The sequence below is a fragment of the Cervus canadensis genome, chromosome 6 (assembly GCF_019320065.1).
Source record: "Cervus canadensis isolate Bull #8, Minnesota chromosome 6, ASM1932006v1, whole genome shotgun sequence".
NCBI classification, from domain to species: domain Eukaryota; kingdom Metazoa; phylum Chordata; class Mammalia; order Artiodactyla; family Cervidae; genus Cervus; species Cervus canadensis.
The window spans coordinates 69,703,640-69,712,358 of record NC_057391.1 but is presented as its reverse complement, the minus strand read 5'-3'; the positions used below and the strand labels follow the sequence as shown (position 1 = coordinate 69,712,358).

The window sequence follows — 8,719 nt, the reverse complement described above, 5'->3', positions numbered from 1 at the left end:
TCGCTCCTGAATAGCATGGGGTTTTAGGTTCCACCTTTTCTAAATGCACTCCTTATGCAGAAAAGATACATTCAAAACCCCATTAATTATTAAGCATTGTTTATTAAACACCCTCAAGTGCTTGGTGATAAATTGATGCTTTCCAAACCTGGACCAGGAGGAGCCACATCCATAATAAACTGACATTCAGTTGCAGCCTCTTTGCTAACCTGCTGTGATCCTCAAATCCCTTTCTCCTGCAACCTTTCACACCCTCCCCCAGGTCCCACCCCCTCTGCCCAATCACCTTGGAGGAACAGTTGCAGAGAGAAGGAAAATGAGGAGAGAAGCCAAAATAATGCTAAGGTGCCCAGAATTTTCTTTTAAATTTTATATTTGTTTTCAACCTGAACACTTGTATTTTCTTATACTGTATGCTTTGTTGGCTCTGCCTATTACAAATTTTCACTCCCTTGGTACAATCACACAAGTCAATTTCCAGAGGTCACTTGTCCCATAAAAATTCTGTTGAAAGTCAGTAGAATTTTGACCACACATACTCTAGGCTTGGGGGTTCCCCAGGTTGTGTAGTGGTAAAGAATCCACCTGCTGATGCAAGAGACACAAGAGACACAGTTTTCATCCCTGGGTTGGGAAGATCCCCTAGAGTAGGAAATGGCAACCCACTATGGTATTCTTGCCTGGAAAATTCCATGGACAGAGGAACCTAGCAGGACAGTCCATGGGGTCTCAAAAGAGTCAGACATGACTGAGCATGCATACACTCCAGGCTTAGCTTCATTGTCATCCTGCCTGCTGCTGTGTTTGGGTCTTCCTATGTAGACTCAATAATCTAAGGGTAGAGACATGCTGATCAGAATCATCATACTTTCTTAGCAATTAGCACAGGGGATCCTAGTGCCTATACTATAGAATATGCATCCTGGTGCTATATACCCTCACCTCACAGTCAACAGGATTATCTGCCTCATCCTTCTTTTGACTTAAAAAATAGTCAGAACCTAAAAGTTGAGAAAGAAAGAAAGAACAAAACTGAAGTTGCTCTGTCATGTCTGACTCTTTGCGACCCCATGGACTGTAGCCTACCAGGCTCTTCCATCCATGGGATTTTCCAGGCAAGAGTACTGGAGTGGGTTGCCATTTCCTTCTCCAGGGGATCTTCCCAACCCAGGAATCGAATCCGGGTCTCCCACATTGTAGGCAGAAGCTTTACCGTCTGAGCCATCAGCGAAGTTGAGACTTATGTTTTATTCCATGAGAATTTTAAGGACTTCAAGCTGAGGAGACAGAATCTCAAGTAACCCTGAGAGAACTGCTTTGAGGAGGAGAGGGGAGGAGCCACATTATATAGAAGTTTTAAAGCAAAGGGCTGGTAGTCTGAACATAAAAAGATTATTGTTAATTAAAAACAACAACAACAGATATCTCATGGAATTTAAGATTTTTCTATGTATGGGAAGATGCAAGAATCGGGGTTCACTGAACTCATTCCTTTCATATTGTTGTTGCTGTTCAGACGCTCAGTCTGCCCTACTCTGCAACCGCATGGATGCAGCATGTCAGACCTCCCTGTCCTTCACTATCTCCTGGAACTTGTTCAAACTCATGTCCATTGAGTCAATAATACCATCCAACCATCACATCCTCTGTCATCCCTTTCTCCTCCTGCCCTCAGTCTTTCCAGCATCAGAGTCTTTTCCAATGAATTGGGTCTTTTCCAACGAATCAGCTCTTTCCAACAGGTGGTCAGAGTATTGGAGCTTCAGCTTCAGCATCACTCCTTCCAGTGAATATTCGGGGTTGATTCCTTTTAGGATTGACCGGTTAGATCTTCTTGCTGTCCAAGGGACTCTCAAGAGTCTCCTCCAGCACCACAGTTGAAAGCATGAATGCTTCAGTGCTCAGCCTTCATGATCCAACTCTCACATTGATACATGACTACTGGAAAAATCATAGCTTTGACTATATGGCCCTTTCTTGGCAAAGTTATATCTCTGCTTTTTAATATGTTGTCTAGGTTTGTCATAGCTTTTCTTCCAAGGAGTCTTTTGATTTTGTGTGTGCAGTCACCATCTTCATTGATTTTGGAGCCCAAATAAATGAAGTCTGTCACTGTTTCCATTGTTTCCCCATCTATTTGCCATGAAATAGTGGGACCGGATGCCATGATCTTAGTTTTTAAAATGCTGAGTTTTAAGCCAGGTTTTTCACTCTCCTCTTTCACTTTCATCAAGAGGATCTCTAGTTCCTTTTTGCTTTCTGCCATTAGGGTGGTATCATATGCATATCTGAGGTTATTGATATTTCTCGCGGCTGCCTTGATTTCAATTTGAGCTTCATCCAGTCTGGCATTTGGCATGATATATTCTGCATATAAGTTAAATGAGAAGAGTGACCGTATACAGCCTTGATATACTCATTTCCAAATTTTGAACCAGTTCATTTTTCCATATCTGGTTCTAATTGTTGCTTCTTGACCTGCATACAGATTTTTCAGGAGGCAGGTCAGATGGTCTGGTATTCCCATCTCTTTAAGAATTTTCCACAATTTTTTTTTTTTTTTTGGTAATCCACACAGTCATTTAGCATAGTCAGTGAAGCAGTAAACGTTTTTCTGAAATTCTTTTTTGTTTTCCATGACAAAATGGATGTTGGTAATTGGATCTCTGGTTCCTCTGCATTTCTAAATCCAGTTTAAACATCTGGAAATTCTCAGTTCACATACTGTTGAAGCCTAGCTTGAAGAATTTTGAGTATTATCTTAATGGCATGTGAAAAGAGGGCAACTGTAGGGTAGTTTGAACATTCTTTGGCATTGCTCTTCTTTGGAATTGGAATAAAAACTGATCACTTCCAGTCCTGTTGGACACTGCTGAGTTTTTCAAATTTCCTGACATATTGAGTGCAGCACTTTCACAGCATCGTCTTTTAGGATTTGAAATACCTCTGCTGGAATTCCATCACCTCCACTAGCTTTATTAGTAATTATGCTTCCTAAGGCTCACTTGACTTCACACTCCAGGGTTTCTGGATCTAGATGAGTGATCACACCATCATGGTTATCTGGGTCACTAAGACCTTTTTTTGTATAGTTCTTCCGTGTATTCTTGCCACCTCTTCTTAATATCCTCCATTTCTGTTAGGTCCAAAGCTTTCTGTCCTGTATTGTGCCCATCTTTGCATGAAATGTTTCCTTGGTATCTTCAATTTTCTTGAAGAGATCTCTAGTCTTTCCCATTCTATTGTTTTTCCTCTATTTCTTTGTACTGTTTACTTAAGAAGGCTTTCTTATCTCTCCTTGCTATTCTTTGGATCTCTGCATTCATATGGGTACATCTTTCCTTTCTTCCCTTGTCTTTCATTTCTATTCTTTTCTCGGCTTTTTATAAGGCCAAACTTACCTGTTACTCCAGATACCTTTTGACTTCCTACTTTTGCATTCCAGCCCCTATGATGAAAAGTACATCTTTCTTGTTAGTTCCAAAAGCTCTGGTCAGTCTTCATAGAACTGTGCAACTTCTTCAGCACCAGTGGTTGGGACAAAGACTTGAATTACTGTGATGCTGGATGTTTTGCCTTGGAAATGAACCAAGATCATTCTGTTGTTTTTGAGATTGCACCCAAGTACTGAATTTCAGACTCCTTTGTTAACTGTGAGAGCTATTCAATTTCTTCTAAGGTATTCTTGTTCACACTAGTAGATAAAATCATCATCTGAATTAAATTCACCCATTCCCTTCCATTTTAGTTCAGTGAGTCCTAAAATGTCAGTGTTTACTCTTGCTGTCTTCTGTTTGGACATTTCCAGTTTACTTTGGACCTAACATTCCAGGTTCCTATGAAATATTACCCTTTACAGCACAGGGCTTTACTTTCACCACCAGACACGTGCACAACTGGGCATCATTTCCGCTTTGGCTCAGTGTCACCATACCTTCAGGAGTTATTTCTCTTCTCTTCTCCAGTAGTCTATGGGACACCTATCAATCTGGGGGGTTTATCTTTCAGTGTTATATCTTTTTACCTTTTCATACCGTTTATGGGCTTCTCAAGTCAAGAATGCTGAATGATTTGCCATTCCCCCTTTCCAATGGGCCAGTTTGTCAGAACTCACCACCATTCCCTTCTCCAGTGTCTGTCTTGGGTGGCCCTACGTGGCATGGCTCACAGTTTCACTAAGTTGCACTAAGCTGTGATCCGTGTGATCATTTTGGTTAGTTTTCTGTGATTGTGGTGTTGGAGAAGACCCTTGAGAGTCCCTTGGACAGCAAGAAGATCTCCCTGGGGGAAGGCTGGGTGACTATCTTTAGTTAAATTTTGCTGCAAAAGACTGTTTTGTAATATAAATAACCCTATTATGCTAGTTCCACTTTAGCTTTGAACATTAATTTTTTTCACAAATTTAATTATGTGAGTGGCAAAAAAGGAGAACCCCTTTTTTCCCCTCCATTGGGGTATGATCATGAATACCAACCCCAATTTAAGTTGATGTAAAATTGTAGAATAAATTATATGGTAGCTGGCTTGATACATACACCTGGCTTCTTTAACCCTGGGTCAGAACTAATAGAAATTAATATCTTAATTGTTTTAAATCAGAAACACTTTTATAGTTTTGCTTATTTTTTTTTCCTTTTTAATACCCTAGTATCCTCTAATCCCAGGATATATGTGTATATGCATACACACACACACTCACACACATATACATATACACATAAAATTTTCATATTTAAACAGTCTTTATTGTTTATTGGCATAAAATAAACCACTAATTATTTCTCCAACAAAAATGCGTTTATTCAGGTTCAGCAAAGAATACCATTTGAAGTCTGTAACTGTGGCCAACCACATGAAAGTCCCTGCACACCAAGGAGAGGAGAACACTTTTCTAGAGGGGAAAGGGAAGTTGGGAGGGCTACAGCAAGCAAAAAGTCTATGACTTTTCATTGGCTGAGTCCTTGCCAGGAAAGAAGAGGAGTCTTTCTTCTCTCTGTTGGTCTCTGCTATGATCAAAGGGCACAAGAGCCCTCCCTTCTGGCCTCCTAACTCCATTTAATTGAATTTTCTATTGATTACTTCTTACAGTAGGTTGAGAAATAATACAGAGAAAGATATATAAATAATTGTTTTAGATTTCAGCATTTTTTGCACTTCAAATGTGTCACAATTCCTTAGTTAATTCTTTTGGTTTTGTGGCCACCAAAATCTTCGCTTTCTCTGCCCACTGGAGCCAAATAAAAAAATACGGAGACAGAGTTTGGAGGAAATAGAAAGAAAGATGGCTGTAATCCTCAAGTTGGCAGAGGAGAGAACACTGTCGGTGGTGCCTCAAGGACTATGTCTCCCCTCCACAGGGAATTTAGAGGATCATATAGTTGAGGCTCACAGTCAGGGGCTGGAGAGAAGGGACAAAGGAGTAGTATCCTGTATTCTTCTTTCCTTTTGCATTGTTTGGAAACAGTCAATAGGCCTGTGTAATTTGGTTCTGGCAGTTGGTGCTGGAGTTGGGTCCATTGTCCTTTGTGGATTGCACTGTGACTTTCTTTCTGTAACACAAAAAGGGGGGAAATAAACTACAAGGGGTGGTTTGCAAAGAGTGTACCATACGGTTAAACATCAAGATGTGGTTAGCATAAATAAAGGGAGGGAAAAACAAAAGACAAGGGGTGCGTTATGATACCATAGAGTTAAGCATCAGGATGTGGCTGGCATAAAATTAAAAGATAATAGATGCAGAGTGTGGCTCATGCAGAGTTACAGGGCAATATTTGTGGAATTTAGTTTGCATAAGAAGTTAGTCTTCTGAAAAGAAGAGACTTCATTATCAAGGCAGGCTGTAGATTAGGAACAGTTAAAGTAGAGAAGAACTCAAAAAGAGAAAAAGAAAAACTTTTTTAAATTCACTGCAACAGTTTGACTTCCAAGAAAAAATTATATGATGCCAAATTTACCAGTTTCTCATCGTATTGCAGGGAAAAGTCAATTCTGACTTCATGTTGGAACTGTTTCTTTGACTTTCTTTTCACTGCTTTTGTTATTATAATTGTATATGGTGGCCTGCCTCAGAGAATCCTGCCCCTCTGCCTGACCTGTAAGCTAAAGTTCAGAACCCCGTCTACCTATAGATGGCAGGAAGGAAGAAATTAACACACCCCCTCTCTGAGGCTTGCCATTGTAGGAGATATTTGTAAGATTAATGGCCTTTTTTGCTTTGTTGCCTTACCCCCTACCCATCTCTGATATAGAAAAAAGATCTGTCATCCCCCTACACCCTCTCAGAAGATGGTTATTTTGAGACATTAGTCTGCCATCTTCTCAGTCAGCCACCTCTCTGAATGAAGTCATTTTCCTTGCCTCAGCACCTTGTCTCTGACTCATTGGCCTGTCTTGTGACAAGCAGAGCAAGCTTGGACTTGGTAACAGCCATTGCCTGAGTGTTTGCTCTGAGTCCTGGATCAAGAGAGGCAGTTACCTTGAGATTTATGACCTCTTATGTGAATTGGACCTAGAGTAAAGAGAAGCTATCATTAGATTTTATTAAAATAATAGCTTCCACCCCTTCCCACCCCCCACCAGTTACTATCAAATCTGATGCTGGGAAAGACAGAACAGGAGAAGAAGAGGGTGACAGAGGATAAGATAGTTGGATAGCATCACTGACTCAATGGACATGAGTTTGAACAAACTCTGGGAGATAGTGAAGGGCAGGGAAACCTGGCATGCTACAGTCCATGGGATTGTACAGAGTTGGACACAATTTATAATTAGAATAACAACCATCTAATCTATTGATGGTGTCCTTTTCATTGTTGCAGGGTAAAGGGTTATTTTCTGCAGCAGTACTTAGTGGCCTATACTGCTTGGGGGTAGGAGTGATGGAAAGCAGAATTTCTAGAATTTCTACACACAAAACCTATACCTCTGCCTCCAGGGCAATATGCTGGGCCCAGAGAGCTACCTGCTCACACCACTTCTTCCCCAAACACAAATACTAATTTCAGGGCAACTCTCTCACTTATCAGAAACACCTCCTTATTTCTTATAAATTTTGATATTCCTTAAACAACCATATGCTCATTTTATAAATTAAAGATAGAGTTCTAAGTGCAGATAGTCTGGGAATGATGAGACATTAACAAATTTAAGGCATAAATGATTAGTTTTCAAACAAGTAGTATAGTCTGGGGGCAGAGTGGGCAGTGAATAGGAGCCTCAAAACCTTTTGAATGTCATTCTAAATTCTGACTCCACTTTTTGCAGTACAGTCAGTTTTTTAACTGCCTGCACCTCATACCCATAACATCAACAGATTGGCTCAGGAGGTTCAGGACTGTCTTTACCTCCCACCCTCCCCCCCACCACTTGTGCTTTCCATCTTCATACAGAATTGCTATATTAGAGCACAAAATGCCTAAATGGGAACGAGGCAGGGAAATCATACCTCTATTCACAAATCTGTGATTTCTCTTTCTTGTCTACACAGGATACATTAGTTCAAGAGCAGCAGTTTAGTTTTTAGAGAGGAATATTCCCTAGGGCTTGGTGAACCTGGACCATTATTCCAGTATCAGTATGGTGGGGACTGGGCAGAGATTAGAGGTGAGGGGCGGGGAAGGAGAGGAACATGCATTCCTGAAGCACCTCCTCTCTCAGTACTCATTACATCCATTGTTTTATTTAATCCTCAAAACAGTTGTGTCTTTATGTCAACTTACAGTGGAGGAATGGAGGCTCAATGAGTGTAAGCAACATGTTAACACAGCTACTAAAGACAGGGAGTCCAATGTGATCAATTTGATTCCACTTCAGCATGAAACTGAACAATAGCTGGGGGGGTAAGAACAGGAATGTTGGATGAAGTTAAAAGGTTTAAAGCAGATTTTGGAAATTAGTGTAAGCTTTGAACCTCCCTGTCCCAGTTTGAGTGCTCTTGTAGAATTCCTTCCCAACTTCTTACCTGTTTTGTTCATTTTTACTTGCTTTTGTTAGGTGGTTAGAATAGGAAAAAGGAGTCCAGAATGGCGGTGGCTAAAAGACAAGGAAAGGAAAAGCCCGTGAAAACAGAACAAAGGAAGGTCCAAGAAAAGGAGTGAGGACCTCAGGTAGAACAAATAGCACTGCTGGCTAGCCCAATTTACATAGGGCAGGCCCAGAGGGAGAAGAAAAAAACATATAAAAAGAGGAGCCAAAACTGGGCCATGGGGCCTCTCTTCTCTTCGAGTCTTTTGGGTCAGCATGCCCTCATGCCTAGAGGATGTATTTTCCTTTACTTTCTAAATAAAACTGAGCTGTAACACGAAACTGTAACACTGGTCCATCTGAGAGCTGTAATATTGGTCTGTCTGAGGTCTGTAACACTGGTCCATTGCTTCAAATTTTTGTTGTGACAAGACAGAACTGAAGAAATTACACACTCTCCTGACACTTTCATCTGTGTGCTATGCTTGAGGGGTCAGGATGAAAACAAAATTGGCTTGTATGAAGTTTTACTTGACCATGTGACCCTTGGAAACAGTTTTGCACCAGACTCTCTCCCATTTCATCCAATGAACCCACTGACATTTAGTCCCTACCCTGTACTTACAGGACTTTTCCACTTTTACTTGCTGGGCCATTCACTATCCCCAATATTTGCCTTGGCTGTGTTTTATGGGACCAGATACTGACTCCATCAGGGCAGGGATTATATCTGTTCTGCCCACCTTCATGGGCCTGT

General features: G+C 40.8%; 1 long non-coding RNA gene across 1 annotated transcript; it reads right to left on the bottom strand.

Moving 5' to 3' along the window:
• Nucleotides 1-4,749: 4,749 nt before the first annotated feature.
• On the bottom strand, nucleotides 4,750-8,020 carry LOC122444153. Its single transcript, XR_006270180.1, has 3 exons — nucleotides 7,961-8,020; nucleotides 6,476-6,508; nucleotides 4,750-5,549 (listed from the first exon to the last, which is right to left on the bottom strand). It is a non-coding gene; the product is annotated as an uncharacterized LOC122444153 (long non-coding RNA).
• Between the last annotated feature and the right edge of the window lie 699 nt (nucleotides 8,021-8,719).